Below are 24,331 nucleotides of genomic sequence, written 5' to 3'. Positions count from 1 at the left end.
GACCGTCGGTTAAAGGATTTTCATGCAATTTGACTTCTCCAAAATAAAATTTTCCGTGCTCTATTGAGCGGTGCTTCGTAACCTCAGACAATGCTCGCAGGGGGCTGCCGCCCCCCTGCCACCCCCCGCATACTCCTAGAAGCGGGCCCACACACATAAACATAACAATTTATTTATATATATATAAATCTACACGAACAAAACCGCATTTTAAAACAAAACTGCGCGACCCCCTGTTCCGGGGTGTGACATCATGATTGTGCTTTGTCTATTTAATTATTATCTTAAAAGCTCTGATATTTTTGGACTTAAAAAATATTGCCAAGATGCCATAAAAATGTTGGAATAAAAATATTGCCAAGAAAATTCTCTGTCACAAAATTTTTAGCATAGCAAATTTTAAAAGATTTCGTTTTACATGCACACAACAGAAAGAGCTACAATTAAAAAAAGGAAAAAAAAAATATAACAAAGATGGACAGCAATTGACGGTCCCACTAAATTTTTCAAATTTGAAATATAATTTTTTGTCAAAGTATTAAGAAATATTAATAGTCAAGCTATTAAAATTTTTTCTTCTAAGCCCGGTCTATCTAATTAAAGCTCATACATACAACTTTTTCTAAATTCTAAATAAGACAATAAAGAAAATTATATACTGTCAACAATATGGAGATTTCTATTGAAACAAAACTCATGTATACTACTTTCTCATTGAAAAAAACATGACTCACATATAGCAATATTGTATTTTTTACATGATGATGCATGCTTAAGTTATGAGTTCTATATCCAGCTATAAAAGTGCAAACACTATAACTAAATATTTGCTAAAAATGTTTATAACTAAAAAAAAATTAAAATTAACTAATGAGTAAAACACATATTAGAAAATAATAACTAACATTTAAGATATTAGAGGTTAATCAATGAAAAATATATTAATATTTGACAAAATTATATACATCAAAAACTCATACAAAGAATTAAAAAACACGTGAAACACATACAACAATATTGTATATCTTACATGATGATACATGCTTATGTTATGAGTTCCATATTCAACTATATATAAAATACAAGCGCTATAACTACATATTTTCTAAGAATGTTTATAACCAAATAATTTTATTATAGAACTAATGAGTAAAACACATATTAGAAAATAATAACTAACATTTAAGATATTAGAGGTTAATTAATGAAAAACATATTAATATATAACTAAACTATTAATAAAAATGAAACTATAAATGATATTATAAAGCACTTTATTTTATCAAGTCATTTATACTAAAAAAAATATATGACTAAATTATAAATTAACCACCCAAAATGAAACTGTTGACTAAATATATTTTATAATTTAATTTTTGTTAATTATTCTGTAAAAAAATGTATTTATTGAACTGAGTCTCTAATTTTCAATATTGTGAGATATATATTCTTTAATTACATAAAAATATAATTAAATAAATTTATCAAATAACACGTAATACTCTCATACCCAATAAAAATTTTGACATGAACAATTTTCTTCCAAGATAATATGCAATGAATTATTATTTGTTTCTAACTTTCTTTTTTTATTTTAATATTTAATAATGAGTATTTTTTATTAGTTAACCTTATTTATAAAAAAAAAATCGTATAATTTTCTATTAATTTATAAGAAATTGTCCAAACATATTTCCTAAAAGATAAGCAAAATTTCCTTATTTACTAATAAAAATTGTACATTAAAAATGCACAAAACTATATGAAAATTTGATTAATTGATTGGTCAAAGTCCAAATTACGACTTCTATTAAGGCTCAGTTTTATTTTTATTTCTGAATGTATTAGTTAGTGCACACTAACTTTAATATAATTTGTGCTTACTGTCATTTTCCCCAAAAAAAGTTTACAATTATTAGCGTACATTTTAATATATCACTAAAGAAAACTAGAAATATATGACCACCTCCATTTAATTAAAGAGCATATTGTTCAATTCAATTATTAAAATAATTAAATAAAATATTAAATAATTAAAAATAAGATAAAAGAAAAAATATTAAGTTTTAATGAACATACTGGTTATTAGATATTAGAGTGCTTTCATAAAAAAAATTGACTATTGCAATAGTTTAGATGGAACTATGGGTGCACTATAAAATTTCCCCAAGTATTATTAATGTGCAAAAATAATAGAGAAAGGACAATATTTTAACAGCCTAGTCCACTTAACCATATATTGACATCATGGTACACTTGTACATTTTTTACTTGAGAATTTTCTCCTATAGAAAAACATGTATTTTCAAATAAGCAAAATAATTGTCGCATAGTATAGGTTCAATTCAAATACCCAAGACTAGTTACAAGCTCCTAAGTTCAAATTTTTAAATAATAAAACTGCCTAAAAAAATTATTAATAATAAAGATTTAGAGGATCATGATTGTGCTTTGTCTATAATTAATTATCTTAAATCTCTAATAATAATTGGAGGGGAAAAATTATCGCTAAGATTTCAAAATATTTTGTAATATAAACTGAGTAGTGGTACAACGCACAACTTGCTAAGATCGATCAGAGACCAAGACAATCTTTAAGCATAGCGAATTTTTAAAAAGGGTCGTTTAATATGTGCTATAATTAAAAAGAGAAAATTAATTACAAATATGGATACCAAGGGCCGGTATATTAATTAATATATGTGTGTGCATTTTCATCAAAAGTATGTAAAAATGTGATTAATTTTATATATAATCTTCAAATCTTATAAATATTTATTTAATACATATTATTTTAAAAATCAACAGTTGAACTGGTTGACCCACATATATCTGATCAGTAAATTAACCGATCTGAAACTTTAGGACATCAATCGGCTCCGATTATGATAACATTGGACTATACAGATAAAAAAAATATAAATAATGGAAAGTATTTAGCCACAATTGAAATTATGCTTAAAAACTAATTAATGCATACAACTTTTTCGTTAAAAACCGGGCAATAAATTAAAAGTGTACCAAAATTTTAAATATGAAAGTAGAAAAATATATCAATAAATTAGTAAAAACTCATATATACGAACTTTCTCGTCAAAAAACACGTGAGACACATATTGCCAAATTGTATTTGTTGCATGATAAATGCATGCTTAAGTTATGAGTTTTATGTTCAACTATATATAAAGTGGTGGAAAGACTAAAACTAGATGCTTGTTAAGAATGTTTATAGCCGAATAATTTTAGAATGTAGCTTAAGGAGTATAACACATTAAATTAATGACATTTAAGATACTAGAGAATAATCAATTATAATGAGACTAAAACTAGGCATTCTAAAAAAAGATAACGTATAGAGGGGGATGCCCAATGAATTTGTAAGGTTTGCCTAAATAAAAAAATAAATTGCCAAAGTCCCGAAACGGCACATCTAAGATTAAATTATTAAATAGCAATTAATAACATGTATATAAATTTTATATCTTTTCTCCAACCAAGTGGGCGACCTATGGGCTTCTTGGAACAATGACCTACAATAAAACCAAAAATATTATTACATAATTTGATTAAATCCAGGGTGTTTATAGTAACTATAAACCCTAAACCCTAAATTTAATATAATCCAGAGCGGTGTTTATAGTATCCGGCATAAGAAATTATGCTCAATAAAAATTGGTATTTATACTCTTATTGAGCAGTATTTATGACCGCGATCTGAAATCATGCCCTCTTTCTATTCAATTTGTGCTTATTCTTTTTCGTGGTTGTTTGTTATATTCATCGATGCTCTCTCCTCTCTGATAACTTAGATTAGTTTCTTTCTAGTTTTTCTCTGATTATACTTTTTGATCGCTCCTTCTATCTCTCGTTTATTTTTTCGATTTTTCTCTATCGGAAAGGAGAGGAAGCAGTTGGTATAAACCCTTACCTGGACTAAAATATAGGCGAAATTATATATATCGGATACGGTTCAAACTGCAGAATACGGCTCTGTCTAGACCGGATACGCATCTGTGCACCGCGGATACACCAACGCCAGATCACAGGATTTGTGCACCGCATATAAAATTATTCTTTTTGTGGTCTGTAGGAATCAACCAGGGGCAATGCGTGCAGCAAACTACCCAAATACCACTGCAACAACTCTCATTTAATATTAGAATTGAGTAACAATTATATTTAATGATATTTATTGTATAACTGCAGAATTTTTTGTATTTAATTTATATAATTTAAGTGTTGAATTATTAATATAATTAAAATAATAAAAAATAATAAATTTAATAGACGTATCGTATCTAGGATTTTTGAAAATTGCCATATCGCTGTATCCGTATCGTATCCGATACGATACCCGTACCGGTATCCATGCAACATAGCCCATCAATTTTAATTGTATTTAGATATTTATCCATCCATGAATTGATGACTCTCTTTGATATTTGTCCATAGTTTTGAAAATTTTGAATTAATTAAAAGATCATAAACCCCAGCGCACCACTGATATAAAATATCTGAGAATCACGAATATAACCACCAGCGCACGCTGATATAAACTCCAGCAAAGGGCTTGGACCCAATCTGGTCTGAGCAGATAACTGAAAAACAAATATGTGTTTATTTATGACTAAAGCAACCAGAATAACATTATATGCATTTTTGAATAAACATGTTTCAAAATATCATTTGGTATTTATTAATAAATTTTAAATTTTAGTTAACAATTGTGTTAAAAATTAGTGTTTATTAAATTGGGATTTCTACTCATTTATATATGTTGATTTTATATTATTATAGTATATTTTAATTCTCTAATATTATAAAAAAATATAACTACAAAATAATTAAATTACTAATCTAAAACAATGCAAAATATCTAATTTAATAAATTTTGGCATTGACTGTTAAATGTTTTAATTTTGTATTTTATTCACATGTTTTTGTATTTTAGTGAATAATGAGTATTGTATTACCGCTTATCTTTTATTTATGAAAACAACATATCTTATGATTTTTTTATTAATTTATTGAAAATTTTACAGAAATTCCTCCTAAAAAGATAATTTTTTTTTCCGAAAGGGAAAAAGTAAATTAGATTTTAGTTTTCAATCGTAAACATAACAACATGTATTTTCTAGTATTTAGGGGTATATATAAATGGAGCCGGATTCGCTCTGAATCTGCTTACTATTGTTATCCGGATTAAACAGAGAGGATAGTTCACAGATATGAATATGGATAATTTATTAAATAGGGAGAAAATATGTGGATTCAGATACAAATATTTTCACAGATTTAGTGAATATTCGGATGTATCTGGAATCCATTATTTGAGGTCTGAATTCATTATCGGATAGTTATGTCACAATATCCATGTTCTATCTAAATTTCAGATCTCATATTAAGCTAAATTTTATACACATTTTATCTAAACTATGAAGAACATATTTAAAATTCAAAATTTCATATCGACAACTATTGATTTGGTTTTCATAGCTGTCAAATTTTGGTCATTAAAATAGATGAATGTTCAAATTGAAAATTTGTTAATATGTAGTTCTATCTTAAAATTCATATGATTTAATTATCCAACAATTATCCGCTTTGTATTCATGAATTATCCGCTCTGTATCCGTATCCATTTAAGACAAATTTGGTTTTGAGTTTTATTATCCATTTGTATCCGTATCTGTATTCGTATCCATTTATTGAAAGGCGGATACAAATTATGTATCAACATTATCCACTCCGTTTACACCCTTACTAGTATTGCATTGAAAAAAAGAGAATAGTTAAATTAATGAAGAAAAAAGCCTGATTAAGAAATTAAACATATTGTAAATTTCCTCATTCACTAGAAAAATTCTACATAAAGAAATACGCAAAATTATATGGACATTTGGGTCAATTGATATAATTAATAACATCCAAATTAAACTTTTATTTAAGGACAAGTTGTTCTTTTTATTTGCTGGATGTATTAGTGTACTCTAGCTATTTTAAAGAAATTTGTACTCTTTAACTATTTTTATGTAATTTGTGTTTGTGGGCATTTTCTCAAAAGAAAGTTTACAATTTTTGTGTACATTTTAATGGATCACTAAAAATTGTCCTTCCAAAAATTGCACTGGTATTAGATATTGAGTTGTCTTACACCTTGTTTGGATGGAGAGTAGAGAAAGGAATGAGAGGTAAAGAATAGAAGGGAATGGAATGGAATAGAGAGGAAGATTAACATATTTAACTTCTTCGTATTTGGATGATTAATGAGAAAAAATAAATTAAATTTTTTTTTTCGTCTTATTTCTTGTTTGGTTGATTAAAATTTAGAAGGTTAATGAGAAATTCGGTGGCTGTTGTAGGTTTGAGGAAAAAATCTTGTATGAAAATTATATATGTAAGATATAGAGTTGGACATTTGTGTTATTTTTTCTAAAAATATTTGTAATAAAAATTATTTCCATCCGTTACACTTCAATTTGGGAGGGAAACCAATTCTATTAATTATAATGATACAAGGTTAAACCTTTCACCTCCTGTACCCTTCACCTCCGACATAATTTTATCAACCAAACACGATTCAACAGAAAGTTTTTGTTCCTTTCCATTCCCTCCCTCCCTCTACTCTCCATCCAAACAAGGTGTTAAAAGAATGTCCTTCTACTGGCATTTGTCTCTAGTGATTAGTGATTAGAAGTTTGCTGGCATTTGTGTTAAAATAGAAACAACCATCATATAATTATTGATCACCATATCTAATTAATTTAAAGACCAAAGTGTGCCTAGAAGAAATCACCATATCTAATTAATTTAAAATAGAAGAAATGATTATAAGTTTATTTCAGAAATATATGTGACTAGAAAGATATTCTATCTTTATTTTTTTGTTTTTGCATATCTGATTTATTTTTCATAATTTTACACATACATATTTTTATTTAAATTGTTGAGCCGCCAAACACATTCAGCCAATCAACAAATTAAATTATGAAAAAAGAATCAAAACTAAAACTTTGTAATGCCAACTACAATGCTTCAAAACAAGTATATAAAACAATGAAAGAGCAATAATACCCAAAAAGTATTTTTCCAATGCATTAAGGTCCAAATTTTTTTTTGTTAAGTATTTGACTAAGATATAGGCATCATGTAAAGCTAAAACAAATCCTCTCAATAATGAAAAAACAAAAAAATTGATTGAGGCATCATGTAAACATTTCCCCTCTGTTCTCTTAGAGCTCTAATTACCCCTTTTCTTTGCTTCTCCTTTCCTCCTAACTTCATATTTGAAATCAAATTTGAGCTGTTTTAATCAAAATAGGAAGAACTGAAATTAAGATAGTTTGTGTTTGGTTGGATTGGTGCTTTTATATAGAGAAGCAATGAGAAGGATGATATGTATTTGATCTTACTCTATGAAATCAATTTTTTTGTTTGTCAAGTATTTGACTAAGATATGTATTGCTTGCCAGTGCATTTAATTCTACATTTAATTTATTTTGAGTAGTGATGAATTATCTCACAGATAACATTAACATGTTAAGATTCCCTATATATTGTCAACCACATTAAAATAAAAGGAAAAAAGAGAGAGTCAACTTTCTAGCTTAGCTAAGCTGACTCAAATTAGCCTCTTGCTTATCAGCAAATTTTGTACTTTTTCTTTTGAAAATTAATAAGATGAAGTCATATCAATAAGTTTGCATTTTCTAAATAAACATGAAAAAATGGCTATCAGATACATCATTTTTTAAGGTGAATTTGTTTTTCTTGTTTTAAGTACATATTTTTTTAGCAAAACTACAGATAATATAACAGAATGATTGTGAGAATATCTATTAATCATTCTAATTAAGTTTTTTCTTCCTATCTAATATATTATCACTGATGTCTTCTTCTTCTTCTTTTTTTCTAAATTTTCAATGAAATATGGCGATATAGCTCGAATTTTAAATATGATTTAGCTCAATTTCCTTATAACATATCATACATTTTGCACATTGCTAATTAATTTTTGCCTCTCATAACCAGTGTTGTAAGAAAAAGGCTATTTAAGTCAATTAATCAGCCGATTAGTTGTTAGCAGCGACCAAACATTCATAGATTTTTCCGACTAATCGATCAATTATTTCCGATTATTTCCATTTAATCACTTGGCGGTACCCTATCCGTCCGACGAGCGCATACCGTTATATACATCACTGCTCATAAGTCATAACTAAATAAGGGGCGCAATTGGAATTATATAAAATATTTTTGCATAACACATTACTTAATTTGGTGGTTCAAATAGGCTAATTCAAACAGTAGCTCATTTATCAAGGAAAACAAAAACAAGTTTTGAGTTGTCAACCATGGTTTCACCTTATAGGTGGTTTTGAATCCCTTTGACTTTTATGGTCAAAGATTTAATTTTATGTATTTGGCTCAGGCTCAGCTCAGCTGTATCCTGTAGGGGTTTGAATTTGCAACAGATAATTAATAAATGATATAATTAATTATAAAGTCAAATAGCTCCTCAAGAGAATAAACACAAAGGTGCAACTATTTTTAATGAAAAGAATTTGATAGTTCAACTATTTTTTGTAAGATAAGTTAGCGAACCTATTTTGGCCATACCTTAATATTTTTTCTTGGGAAAATTGGTGGTTGAATTTTCAACTTTGAGCTAAAGATTTGTATTGTGAATTTGTCATGCATAGCTATTCAACTATTTTTGTAAGATAAAAGATGAAGAACAAGTTTCTCATATTAAAACATTTATAAAAATTGTCTATTGGAATTTTCAATCTGCAATCTCCTATACAAAGAACATTGTCTTCAGGCTGTAGATCAGATATTGATTCTTAGACAATGCAATATATATTGGCATATATTGAATTTTGACAAGGAAAAATTATAGAGAAAACATGTAATTTCAAATAAGTAAAATGGTGATGATGATTAAGTATCTATTAATTAAAAATATTATCTAGCTATGTCTCTAAATAATTGTCGCAAAGGTCGAAGTCAAATACTACAATATATATTGTCACAAGCTGTATGGTGCTGCATGTGTCAGAAAATTAATAATATAGAGATTTTATAGGATCGTGATTCTGTTAATATGTCAATTAAATTATCATAAGCAAGATGCCAAAATATGTTGGAATATAATCATTTAGATTTTGATTTGTGGTACAACTCACAAGTCACAACTAGCTAATTAAGATCCGAGACCAAGAGCATCTCTGGCGCAAAATCTTAAAGCATAGCAATTAATTAGCAAATTTAAAGAGGGTCGTTTTACATGCACAAGAGGTGCTATAAGAAAAAATAACAAAGATTGATAGCAAGTGCCGGGCCCACATATATTTGATTTAGAAGTTTGGGTGAGACTATAGCTATATATGTTACATTGTAATGTGCGGATCGAGACGTACGTGTATGTGTTGGATTTATATTTTCGTTCTCAAAGTAATTAATTTGAATTGTTTAATGTTATTATCATATGAAAATATACTTGGAGATCAAATTTTGTATTTTTCGGAATTTTTTCATTATTTTTTATGTAGTAAAAAATCACTACTCTCAGATGGTCTAGAATTTTTAGATCAAGTGATTTTCTAATTGTCTAAACAAATAGTAAAAATGTTACAGAAAATATATAATTCGATCTCTAAGTATATTTTCGTTTTCATATAATAATAATGTGGAATGATTCAAATTAATTATTTGAACTTTAAAAATATAGATATAAATCTATTGCACAGCCTAATTTGCACATTGCAATATACTATAAGCTCATTCTAGATGTTTGAAGATCGTTAAATAATATTGTAAGCCATGGTAGATTTGATCAGTACCACTGTAACACTGTGAACTTTAAAATTCAGATTTAATTATAATAATAAGTGGTTAAATCGAATAATATATATATACATACGTATATACGAAATTAGTGACGTGGATGGTGAACAATAATTATACGATTAATTGTGTTAAGATAGAGGAGCAATAGGTGTTGTATAAATCATTTAATCAATATCGAACAAGTGGAGGGTTTATTTTGCAAAAAGACCACTTACAAGTGGGGGCCCTTGTCATTCCTTCCTCTTTCCCCTCCTTCCTTTCCTTTCCTGCGCCCCCATCCCTTCTCTTTTTCTTTCTTCGTTTCCGCCAAGAGAGAAAGACAACGAGAGAGTGAGAGAGAGAGAGCCCCCGGTGACTGTATTGCCCGAAAACGGAGATTTAGGAAGAGGAGCTCAAACCTCGCACATCCATCCGTTCCATTGGTAATTCCCCTTTCTATTTCTCTCTCATTTCTTGATTCTGTGTTTTTAGAGTTTCGGTGAAAACCCGTAGAATCGTACCAAACTGATTATTCCGTGCCTTTGTTGTTTCTATAGTATAAATTGATTGATTTCGTGTTTCAAAGTGCAACCAAATTTCTAATTTATGGATTTTCCCAAAAATTGATTAGGGTCTAAATTGTAAAAGTGCCGGAATTTAATGAATTGACCTATGTATAGATCCTAACGAGCACGGCTAGCGGGATTGACGAGCTTACCGAGTCGCGAGATCGCGGACCCTCTACGTGCCCTACGTAACCAGGTGCGGGGGTTCACGGGATCTGTTTTGGGGTTTATTCGTAGAACTAAATAACGGTGCATATTATTATATTTATGTTGCTTGCTTGATTTAAATAAACTGTGCATAGCATGTTGAATCTCTGATTGAAAGCATTTGTTGCCGCATTGCATTAATTGTGATATTAGTGTAATTGAATTGTATAACTGTTATGATTCTCATGTTGGTACGGTTTATCGATTGTTGATTTGTCGTTTTGAATAAGTGAGTGGAACCACAGTATGACTTGGATTGATTGTGTGAAGTGAACAGTGTATCATAGTGGAAAGTCTAGCTAACTACTAGACTTTCATACATGACCCTTATGCGCATCTGGAGAATGGCCCTAGTGAACCCAGTACCGGTTGGGTAAGGGAAGTGCAGTGTAATTTTAGGTAGAACTGTGGTTCAGTGATTCAGTGAAAGTGTCAGTGATTTCTTTTTGAGAAAAGTGATATTCTGTTGCATATTCGCGGAATATGCCCGTGTATATTTTAAGTGATGAATTGATGAAATTGTATGACTTGAAACCAGAAAATAGAACTGTTAAGCCGGAGGTGATCGATAGTTGATATCTGTACCTCATAACCAGACTTATATATATTATATCTGTGAAACCAAATCCTTCTGGAAATTCGTTGATTGATGTTGATGAGATGTGAATTGAAATCCGTTTGAATCTATTCCCGGTACATGTGCATTTATTATTATTGGTGAATAAATAAATAGATACCCTTTTTGCTAGTGTATTTAGTTCTGGTGATGGATTTCTCACAAATCCAGTAGCCCTTTTAAATTCCGCGCTGAGAAAACGGATGACAGGTTTTCTCACCCCCTCCCCTCGGGGAATTTTTCCCTTTGAATTGAAATGTGCAGGTAAACGCGAGTGAAGTGGGACTCGGGCTCGACACGTGAGTATAGGCCAAACTAATAGGTTATGCCAAACCCTTTTATGCCCATTTTGAATGTGTAGTTGAACCCGTAGTCAGTTATTTTGATGTATAGGTTATTATCAAACCGTATTATGTTATAAAATCCTAACGGTATGTTTTAAATTGTTGTTATGACTTAAATGTTGAAATTGCATGTTAAATGTCATTAAAATTTCTAGTGAATGGGGAATAATTGTTTAATTATACGGGGATTTGATCGGGTTTGAAAACGGGGTGAAATTTCACGAAAATGGGCAAAGGAATGAAAAACAGTACCCTTATTGCGGGCCGCAATGAGAGTAGACAGAGGGAAATTCGCAGATTAAAATCCAACCAGGTCATTGCGGGCCGCAATAAATTCATTGCGGGCCGCAATGAATGGATGCAGAGGCCAACCAGGTCATTGCGGGCCGCAATAAATTCATTGCGGGCCGCAATGAATGGAGGCAGAGACGATTTGCAGAGGCTGGAAATTTTGGAACTTGTTGCGGGCCGCAACAGCCCTATTGCAGGCCGCAACAGCCCTATTGCGGGCCGCAATGGGGATTCTGAAAAATGTTGTTTTGGGTATAACTTAGCCAAATTAAATCGGATTTGAACCAAACTTGTTTTAAATCAAATCATATGATAATTTGACTAATCTGGGCCGTCGGTTAAAGGATTTTTATGCAATTTGACTTCTCCGAAATAAAATTCTCCGGGCTCTATTGAGCGGTGCTTCGTAACCTCAGACAACGCTCGCAGGGGGGCTGCCGCCCCCCCTGCCACCCCCCGCATACTCCTAGAATCAGGTCCACATACAAAAACATAACAATATATATATAAATACCGCATGAACAAAACCGCATTTTAAAACAAAACTGCGCGACCCCCTGTTCCGGGGTGTGACAACCACCTTAGTACTGTATGTATCTGAAAAAAAAATTAGCCGAGCGAATTTAATTCGGGACCTGTTTTAAATGTAAGAGATTTTTAAAATTTGCCGATTTTTTTATTTATATCCAAAATAAAATATAAATTTAAAAAACTAACCAACTAGCTAATGAAATTGCAAAACTACTCAAACCGGTTAACCATTAACCGGATTCAAATCAAATTTCCGGTTATTGGTTTCCCGGACCCATTGAAATAGTCTAGTTAACCATTAACCGGAAAATTGATTTGAGTCCGGTTAATGGTTAACCGGATTTGTGCATTTTTTTTTCTTTTTTTTTTGAAAACAGAATTTTTTTTTGTATTAAAATATTAGAAATATTGAATATATTAATTTGAAAATAAATAGAATACAATATAATTTGATTTATTAGAAAGACTGCAACTAATAACCCGGATCAATATTTTTCAGGCCGAATTTTTCGCGGCTGTAAGAAAAATTAATATATTTCTTTATGTGCTATTGGAAAAAAATAAAAATGCTTAGATTCTGAGTTATTGATCCCGGTTCAAAAGTCACTTCTATGTAATCTAGAAAATATTGTGATCCTTCTAGGATATTTAATTTATGAAAAGTTGTATCTATTTTTGAAAAAAAACAAAAAATTTAATTTATTTAATGATTGTTTTTAAAAAAGAATTCTCAAAATAGATACAACTTTTTATAAATTAAATGTCCTAGAAGGATCACAATATTTTCTGGATTACATAGAAGTGACTTTTGAACCGGGATCAATAACTCAGAATCTAAGCATTTTTATTTTTTTCCAATAGCACATAAATAAATATATTAATTTTTCTTACAGCCGCGAAAAGTCCGGCCTGAAAAATATTGATCCGGGTTATTAGTTGCAGTCTTTCTAATAAAATCAAATTATATTGTATTCCATTTATTTTCAAAGAAATATATTTAACATTTCTAATATTTTAATACAAAAAAAATAAAAAAAATTTTGTTTTCAAAAAAAAAAAAGAAGAAGGAAAATGCACAAATCCGGTTAACCATTAACCGGACTCAAATCAAATTTCCGGTTTATGGTTAACCGGACTATTTCAATGGGTCCGGGAAACCAATAACCGGAAATTTGATTTGAGTCCGGTTAATGGTTAACCGGTTTGGGTAGTTTTGCAATTTCATTAGCTAGTTGGTTAGTTTTTTAAATTTATATTTTATTTTGGATATAAATAAAAAAATCGGTAAAATTTGTGTCATATTAAAATAAAGGGCTCACATCTCATTTTACCAGTCCTATTTAGTCAAAACTCGTACATACAACTTTCTCATTAACAAAAGAACAATAAAAAAATATATCAAAAGTTTAAATTAATTCATGTTTGAAACCCAAAATTATAAATTATAAATACGTCAATGGTAAAAAAAATACATATCAAATGACCTAGTCAAAACACTAATGTATACAACTTTCTCGTTAAAAAATAAATGACCCACAATAGCCAAATGTATTTGTTGCATGATGAATGCATGCTTAAGTTATGAGTTGCACATTCAGCTATATATAAAGTTGAAGGATTACAAGATGTTTTCTAAAAATGTTAATAACCCAACAATTTTAAAATATAGCCTACGGATACAACACGCACTAGATAATAATTATTATTAATATTAATTAAAGATATTAGAGGATAATCAATTAAAATGAGATATTATAATAAACAATCGCTTTTATCATAAGTATACATCTTATAATTTCATATTTGTGAGAAAAATATTGGTCTTGCAAAAAAAAATAATTCGAAAATATTAATAAAATAAAACATGTTAATATATTTAAAATATTATGGATATTCATTTGTAAATTTTATATTTTTAATTTTAGTTAGTAATTTTGTAAAAGTATTGTTTATTATTTTGTTTTTTATTTGCAGTGAATTATTATTCTTTTTAAAATTTTATTTCTTATTTATTTTGTAGAGTATTTTATTACCATCTATCTTTTATTTATATAAACAATATATATTGTATGATTGCTGATTAAGGCATAAGAAATTTTACAAAAGGTAAACATTTCATATCATTATTAATCATGAAAAATGATATAATACGTTTAGCATGGAAGAAATCATCATATCAATATTAATCATTATATTTATTCAATTTAAATATACAAGTGTGGTGTCATTTAATAAGAATGAAATCATTTTTCTTACATTATATATGCATGCTTATTTTCCAATCAATACTATGATCGATAACAATTAATACAATTTTTCTTCATTTTGATTCCCATCAACAAAGTTTAATTGAATTGAAATCAATTGAACTCAGAACAAGTATTGTGTTTCTGATCATAGTGTAAGGTTTTGCAACTAAACAATGGAGGTCAAATAAATTAACAAGGTTATGACCATTTTGCCCTCAATACCTCAATTTCCTGTTACTATTCACCTCCAAAATATCTCAACAATCAAAGAGATTCATTCAAAACACCAAATAGAGCACCAGATTGCAGTTTTGATTGTTTTTTTAGCTATTGCATTATTAAAATGTTTGCTTAATTAAGGACACAAAATCTGAATTAGTTAAGCTATTTTTAATAATTTAGATATTAATTTACCCTAATTAATAAGAATGTTACTTAATACAAATGATCAAAGTTTCAAACAAAGCATATTTTTTTATTTACTAAACTGGAGATCAAGTCACCCAATTATTTATATCCACAAGAGATCTCACATTAGAATTTCTAACATGCGACCTCCCACACAGATTTTATCTTTTCCACTTAATCAAAGGTTGATTCTCGTAAAATGATTAAATTATCAAAAATGAAACTAACTTGGTGTAACTTCTTTTAAATATAAAATCAAATCTCAATAGATGAATTAATAATTAGACACTCATATGGCATGACAATATTACAATTTGGAGAATCTAATCTTAAATTTGAGATTTTACATGTTGGAGAATCTTGGACCGGACTTGCAAAGATTTTTGTCATCCAACTTGTCATGTTTTCACAATTTTTCACATGTTACACTTGACAAGATGGCAATAATGATGACTTTTGTGACAAGAAAGATATTCCATCCTTATTTTTTATTTTTGTATATTTTTTTTATATAAATTCGCACATATATATTTTTATTTAAATTGTAGCGCCGCCAACCACATTCAACCAATCAACAAAAGTATGAAGAAATCTAAACTAGAACCATTTAATGCCAACTACAATTACATAAAGGGGAAATTTCATGTATACCCCTCAAAAATCTCAAAATTACATATTATTCTCTCTAACAATATACAAAAATGGAAGAGCATTAATAATAACCAAATAGTAATTTTACATGTACGACTATTATCATCTCTCGCTAAAGCAAATCCTCCCAATAATGAGAAAAAAATTGTGAAATATGAAAAAGTAAGAAATATATACTAAGGAGATAGATGTAATATGACATAATCATTCATGCCAACATAAAAGCATTACAATACATCTCCGTATGATATAGAATTTGCTCCTTTGCTCTTTTAGAGTTTGGTTTAGACACCCTCCTCTTTGTTTCTTTTCACTATATCTCTCCTTGCTATCCATACACAACTCAAATGTTAGGTATATATATATCTAGTGCTTATCTATGGAGAACACCATTTGTATGTAGCTTAATATCTTGGTTTTGGTCCCACTTGTATAGGCCTAAGTAGCTTTTATAGAGAAGAGATTTCTATTACTACTAAAATAAATGTATCATGTGAAGTGTGACATCATGATACATAATTTGCTTGGTTACTTTTGAAATTTCTAATCATGCCTTAGACTTTTGAAAGTAAAAAAGAAGAAGAAGCCAATGTTAGCAATGGAAAAGTCAATGGGAGTAGATGTAGGGGTTTTGTTCATGCATGTCAACCAAATTAGTACTTTAAAAGATCAGATATTAACCTAGCTTAAAGACAACTTCAAATAGTATCCAAGACAACTTCATTGAAAAGAGAGCACTTAATTTTTAATGTTTTACTAATTAAATGGGGTTATAATTTCGATATTACAGATACTAATTATAGTAGTTATTATATATATATATATATAGAGAAAGAAATATTGACTAATATGCTTTCGGTAGCACTTCGACCGAGTGCTACAAAGTCAAATTTCAAAATTTTATATTGAAAACTTTGAACTAAGTAGGCGATCAGTAAATTGGTTATATATTGAACTTGTGGAATACCAATTTTTACTATTTTTTATGATTTATAAAAGATGGCAAAAAAATGACTTAAAATTTTGAAAGCATATTAGTCAATCTGACTGAAGTGCTACCGAAAACATATTAATCAATCTCTCTCTATATATATAAGAAATGGGAGAGCTCACTACCGTTCAATTTGGCTTCAACTTCCTCTTTTAACTTAATGTTTCTTAAAAAAAAAGGTTTGTGTTACAGAATTTTGTTTTTGAAATTGTACTGAATTTTATATGGTCACACAATGCGTACACATAAAATAAGAGCTACTGTTTGAATTTGGTATTGAACTTTTAAATTTTACAAATTAATGCCAAAAGGGGGTGTAATGACTTGCGTCACCAAAAACATGTCCAAGCAAAAAATATCCATAAATAAAAAAAAACAGAGGTATAATATAATTTTAATTATTTCACCGCCGACCATAAAAAAAAATCATTTTAATTGTGGTTAAATTCAAGCTATGAATATCTAACCTCGTAGCTTGTACCATTTTAAAATTTTAATTAATGCCATGTACATTGATTGTTTTGGAGATTGATGAAAAATAAATATCATGAATAGTGTCCCTAAATAAATATATAGAAATGTATACCTTAGAGTGTTTAATAAAATATAGTTAGTTTATTCAAGTCAAATTCATGAATAAGATTACTTAAAACAGAGAGAGATTTAGCTTAGTGTCAAGAGTAAGAATACATATTTTAGCCCTTTTGACCTTATTAGATGAATTAAAATAATGTATTTCAAGAGTAACATGCATATTATTGTCCCTTTTGACCTAATTAGATGAATTGTAAGAAATGAATACTTAATAATTAGCACACATTACTGGTCAACTAGTATCAAGCCCATAAAATATAATTAACAGATTTTTATATGGTTAAGAGTAAACGGACAAATCCTGAAATTTTTATTCATACCATATTCTCAAAAAATAAATAAACTAAAAAAACCATGATTTTTGAAGAATTCAAAAAATAGTCAGGCTGCCAAGCCAATCTATGGCCCCAAAAACAGAGGACTGCCAAATGAATCTACAGTACCACAAAACAAAATCAAATCTCAGAATTTGATCAAAGAAAAGTATTTATTGTTTAATAATTTTTAGAAATAAAAGAATAATTAATAATTTAAATATATTAGAAAGAAAATTAAATTAAATAGATAAAACATCTTATTTTAGATGTAATAGGACTCCGAAATATTTTCCAGGTATGATTTTTTTCCAGTTGTAAAAAAAATTAAACTATTTTTTGGTGTGCTACTGAAAAAAAATAAAAATACTTTATATCTAAATTATTGATTCCGGTTCAAAAAACACTTCTAGTAAATATAAAAATTATTATATTCTTTCTATTTTTGAAAGTTATTAAACAAATATTATAAAATCAAACGAATTTGGGGCTTGGTTTTGTTTTGTCTGGGTCCGCAGATTCATTTGATGACCCTCCATTTTTGAGGCCGCATATTAGCTTAGCGGCTTTCTTGGATAGTTTTGAAAATTTTCTAAAATCAGAATATTTTGGTTTATTTTCCTTTATTATTATGGTATAAATAAAAATTTCGGGATCAAATCACATAAAAAAGGTAAACAGCCACAAAATAATAAAATAAACGCACATAGATGATTAGCTAATATCTCTCTCTATCATAAAAATAAATAAGAATATAAGTTTCTTAACACTCATTCCCCATAATTTTTCTATACCGTTGGAAACGCTTATTTTCAGTGTTATTAAAACCAGACCAGACCAGACCAGATGTCTAGATCGGAAAAACCCGGAACCTATCCAGTTTAGTTCAGATAAAAGACTAAATAAAATAAGTATATAAACCGGAATAATATAGAAAACCGGCCGGTTTATATAGAAAACCCTTAAACCACCCAAAAGCCGATTTTCTTTTATTTAATGGCCCATTTATTCGTTTGAGCAGAAAAAAGTAAGAGAGAGAACGTGGTAGTAGTTCACATGTGATTTTCTGTGGAAATCAGACAGTTGTCAAAACAATTTTTTTTTTAAATCATTATTCCAAATGTTAACCTCCAAAAAAAATGAAGAATTCCTATAGTTTTAATTATTCAAATTTAAAATAAAGTGTAAAATTGCAAAACCTCTTTAATGAAAAAGAAAGCTTTCCCATGTTTATTTAGAAAAAAATAAGAATAAGTTTTACATATTTTGAGCTTCAAAACATGTAATCTATGCATTTTTAATAATCTATAATATTGTGTGTTATTTAATACGTATGTGGAAAAATTTATTAGTATGAAAATGATTATTTTTATTATTGTACTCATATCTCATAAATATAAGTATTACGAAATCATACCAGTGAATCCTTAGCTCCGAACTTTACCGGATTGATGTCCGGTTCAGTTTTCATAACTTTACATGTTTTGTATACAATTTTTCCTACAATATCGTTTGAAACACCAACATTTGTTGAGTTGTTTTTAATGATGATGCACAATTCTGAGGATTTTTTAAAAATAGAACTGTTTTTAATCTTTTTAACGGAAAGCATTTTCTCCACCGATCCCTAGAATCGGTGGAGCCATTTTCGGACCATCGATAGTGATAAATGTGAAGTTTTTTGCTCCACCGATCCTAGAGATCGGTGGAGTCTTTTTTTTATAGCTTCCCCATGTATAGTGTTTCTTATGTTAAATTTTTTAAAAACAGTTCTATTTTAAAAAAAAAAAAAATCCAATTCTGATATATTTTAAAGAAAGAATTTTATGTATACCCTTCAAAAACATTAAAATTATGTACTTTCTCTTCTAAATTTTTTAATATGATATTTAACATTCTTATATTTTAAAAGTCACAAATTTATTCAGATTATTGTCTTTCTATTAAACTCATTTTAATTTATAAATTTTCAATTTTATCCATTATTAAAAAATATCCATTATTAAAAAATAGAAAATATGTAGCTTGCATAAAAAAAATAATTAGTCTTCTAATTCACAGGTTTGTGAGTGTAAATAATTTATTTCTTTATTAGTGACACATACACAATAACATTTAGGAATATGTCTCTGTCGAACAATTTACCCTCATAAATCGGCAAATTATAAAACCAAAGATTTCTCTTACACAAGTTAAATATTGTTTCTTATATTTTTTAATATAGGGTAAAATGAGAAATTTAAAATTTAAAATCAATTTTAATAGAACAGACAATAAATGGGGTAAATTGAGAGTTCTTTAAATTTTGAGGGGTAAATATGATATTATGAACTTTAGAAGGAAAAATACACAAATCTGATGTTTTTGAAGGGTATAATAATTAATGCACAAACGGTCTAGTTAGGGTTTAATTATATTGATGAGAATCAAATCTTACATGTGATTGGTTATTTCTTCTAACAGCTAGCTGTTAATTGCAGATCCATGCTTGTAAGTTGTAACTTACAGCTAACAAAGATTTTTCTCAGGAAATCATTCAAACAAACAAATAAAACAAAGAAATAACCAAAAGTGATGATAACAAAAACAACAAGAAGAAAAAACAAAGTACAACTAATAAGATCTTGATAACATGTAAAGATATGTGTTTAAAAATTTCCCAGTGGCCTAAATTTGTGCAAATTAGAATTCTGGTAATACCTGACAAGCCTGATCTTGTTTCCTGTTTACCAGACACAGTTTGGATGCTCCATGCAAGTTGCATGTAATTTTCCAAGGGAAAAATACAGCTACCAGACAAATCCAACCTGTTTTTGACAGTTGATATTATTTTTTATTTGTTGATGCAGCTTTAACTTTTCCAGCATATATTATTGTATAAATGTCTTTGATATTTTTCATCACTTGATTTGTATTTTTCATCTCTAATATAATTTAATATATTGTGTATTTTTCATCACTTGATTTGTATTTTTCATCACTTGATTTGTGAAAACAATATTAGTAGAGAAATTAAAATTAATCGTCACTTGATTTGTATTTTTCATCTGTAATATAATTTAATATATTGTGTTTTAAATTATATAATATTTTTTTAATTTTAGAAATCTTTAGTTATAATTTTTGTGTGTCTACATATTAATTAATTAATATAATGCGCGACAACATGTCCTTCTCCTTCTCCCAATCCACGTGCAAATTAACCTGCGCTCTTTATATCCAGAGATTTGGTCTCCTCCTTAGTCCTTACCTGCCACATCATTTCTCTATATTTGCTGTGGCCAACTGTGTGTCAAACTAAATGCTTCACTTGTGTGATACAACTTTTGACTTCATACACGAATACTTTTTCCAGCATATGTGATTGTAAGAAATGTCTTTGAAAGTCAGACTGACTCAAACCTAACCATACTTGACTCATCTGAAATTCAGACCAAATTAAATCCAAACCGATTAAACTGAACCAACATATCCTATATATATTCCTATATATCCAATTGCCACCTCTACCAATTAATCATTACCAATAATCATTAAGCCAAAAAATTAATTTATATTGGGTGGCAGTATATTTACTTATGCAGTGTATATATATTAGCCAGCTGTCATGTCTTTCTTACAATGATTAAAAACCATATATATCAGGTAATTATTTGTAAAGATAATATATGAAGCCTTGTCAAATTTGACCTATATATTACAATTTGCATCTCTGTTTTAGAGATGATAGGGAAATTGAATTTAGTATTTAATACTAATTTGAAGTGTATAACAGAGCATTCTTAGAGGTTCAAGAGATTGTGCATTTTTTTTTTTCAAAGAGAAAAAAAAATAGACCATGCCATAAATTAAAGAGTATGTTCATATTTAAAAATGGTACACTGCATTTAGTTAATGATTCTTCTTTCCTGGCAAAAACATTCTTCTTTTGATTATACTTTAGACAGACCATAAAATAATTACATGTTTCCTCTTTTGTAGATTGGTCTGTACTCTGTTTATGTTCATAATTGCTCTGTTTTCATATTTACTTCTCAAGCCATTTATTGGTGCAAGGATTTTAACAGAGGAGTTTTAGCTTCATGCAGCATACTGGTTATAGAATAAAAACAGCACTACATATGGTTTGTGCGCTGCATGAAGCCAAAACTCCTCTGTTCAAATATTTACCCCATTTATTGTTGTTTCTCGAACTAAGGTTAATTGCATTTATTTTGACTTTTCATTGTACAAAAAAAAAATACTAATTCTAATTCAAGAAATCATGAAATAAAATACCCATTTATAGGCAAAATGTGAAATGAAAAGACAGAAAAGAAAACTCTCTTTATAACTTAAGATATATATGTACAATCTCTAATCCTTCAACTTAAATTAAATTCTAGCTATCTATAGTTACCAACCCCCCAAATTGCCAAGAATTACAACAAAAAGAAAAGGATTAAAAAGTAGCAATTTTTTTATTTTTCTCAAGATTAGTCATGCCAGCACAGAAGCATCACAACACATTGCCTGATAATGTACAACTTGGCCTTTTGCTCTCTTAGGTTTTTCTTGCCTTCTCTTGCCTTCTCTTGACACTTTAGCTTCATCATACTTTTAGAGAGAGAGAGAGTAAGATATGTGTGTTTAATTTGAATTAATTTGAACTTGAACTTGCATAGACTAAAGGGATTGATGTGTGGGTATATATAAATAGGTGGTGGATTGGTTAATATAAATTAATGGTGCATGAAACATGATCATATGTCATGTCTATGGGTTGCCTACAAACAAACAAAACATGCTACACCAATTTTAGGTAAGTGTCTACTCCTTTACCTCTTTGACTACCATATCTTGTGGGGTGATTGTTTTTTTTCATCTTTTAAAATGTAAATTAAATTTCATCCTTTTGCCTATGTATATATATTATACTGAATTTGGCTAATATAATATCAGTGTCATTTCAACCTATATAACACTAACTCTAAAACCTATCAAATCGACTTCGAACGACTAATCCAAACCGTTCAAACCGATTTACATTATGAGTGATGCGTTTACATACAAATTTTTTATATTTTCGAGTTATTTTAGTATCAAATCAAGCAGTAAAAATATTGAAAAATTAATGTATTAAAATTAATTTAAAAACTCACACATTTGACCGCTTGACTTGATACTAAATAAATTCAAAAAGTTATAAATTTTGCATGTAAACGCACAACTAATGAAGTAGATCAGTTTGAATGGTTTGGATTCACCGTTTGAAGTAGATTTTATAGGTTTTAGAGTTGATGTTATATAGGTTGAAATGACACTGATGTTATACTGGCCAAACTCTATTATACTAGTTATAGGGTGCTAGAAACCACATAAAAGATGAAAAGTAAAAGTTGGTAACCACATAATGTGTGTACATTTGTTTATCCAACCTCTTTTTTTTTTTTTACATTTTATTTTATTTCTTATGTAACTCTTCTTCAAAACTCCATTTTATTTAATAAGGTTTGTCGGTTGGTAAAAAAATATATTTAATTATGTGTCAGCCATGTTCAATTCTCAAGGAAAATATAATGTTGACTGGTAATTTTTTTTTTTTTTGATAGAAGCAATACTTCAATACAATACTTCATCTCTTTGTCATTTTCTTCTTGTAAATGCTTTGTACAAGATTCTCATAACAAGGATATAAATGTTGAAAGATATATGACAATGCAAGATTCTCATTACAAGAATATAAATGTTGAAAGATATTGCTAAGATTTGATTACAATCTCAGTTAATTACACATTATTTTATCAATTTCAAACAAAGTAGGGGGCAATAATTAATTAACATGACAAGATTTTGATTGATTGAATTGAACCAATTTCCAACAAAGATAATGATGCCCAAGCTAGAATTATCTATTTCAACTAACATCCCTGTACAATAATTTTGGATTGGCCAAGAAAGAGGTCTTGTTGAGTCAAGGTAGACCAAATTTCAAAATCATGCAAAGCAAAGTATATCAATCATGCACACATGTGGTTGGTTGAGCCGTTTCTATCTTTACATATTCAGCTAATATTGTTTTCTTGCATACATTCATGCATTTCTTTGGACTATATATACATATATGTTGCATTAATATTTTTTCTGGTTGTGATTCAACCAAAACAGCTTATACATGTACTATATTTGCTCATGGACCAGTAGCATATACAGTGCTAGCTTTGGCTTTCTTCAATTAATCAATTGAAAATAAAGACAAATATAGTACAAGTACAATAATGCATTATGTGCAATAGTACTATATATGTCTCCAAAAAATCACGAGGAAATTAAATTACTGAGAATTAATTAATCTTACCACTATTTGAAGGTCTATATATAGTACCTTAATACATGAAATATATTAAGGATAATGCCATAGGAGACCCTCAAATAGTCCAATTATAGTTTATCATGTATAAACAATTAGTGAGTTAAACTATTGTATATATATATATATATATTTGTATATTAGCCTAAATATAAATGGTCAAAATTATAAATTTGTATGCCCAACTTGCTGAAATAAATAAATAAATATATATTTATCAATAGCATTAAATATCAATAAATCATGATATTAGCTTTAATGTTCATGTCATTATAACTTAATTAAAAATAGACATATATCTTATTATAAATAACATTATAACATAAATGCAAATGTGATTCTTCATCTAATTTATTGTTTTCACTGATAATAATGGTGGGGCTAATTTG

The 24,331-nt window shown here is 28.6% G+C and overlaps 1 protein-coding gene and 1 pseudogene across 2 annotated transcripts in view; both read right to left on the bottom strand.

Moving 5' to 3' along the window:
* The window catches only part of LOC144548803 (mediator of RNA polymerase II transcription subunit 25-like), a 61,241-nt gene that overhangs the window by 27,296 nt on the left and 9,614 nt on the right, over window positions 1-24,331 (bottom strand). The window lies entirely within an intron of this gene.
* On the bottom strand, window positions 21,920-22,207 carry LOC144549148 (small polypeptide DEVIL 5 pseudogene; annotated as a pseudogene). The gene has a single exon (XR_013509591.1). The product of XR_013509591.1 is annotated as a small polypeptide DEVIL 5 pseudogene (transcript).

The sequence above is a fragment of the Carex rostrata genome, chromosome 34, assembly GCF_964058835.1.
Source record: "Carex rostrata chromosome 34, lpCarRost1.2, whole genome shotgun sequence".
NCBI lineage: Eukaryota > Viridiplantae > Streptophyta > Magnoliopsida > Poales > Cyperaceae > Carex > Carex rostrata.
Note: the sequence above shows the minus strand (reverse complement) of the source record. Positions and strands in the feature narration are given on the sequence as shown.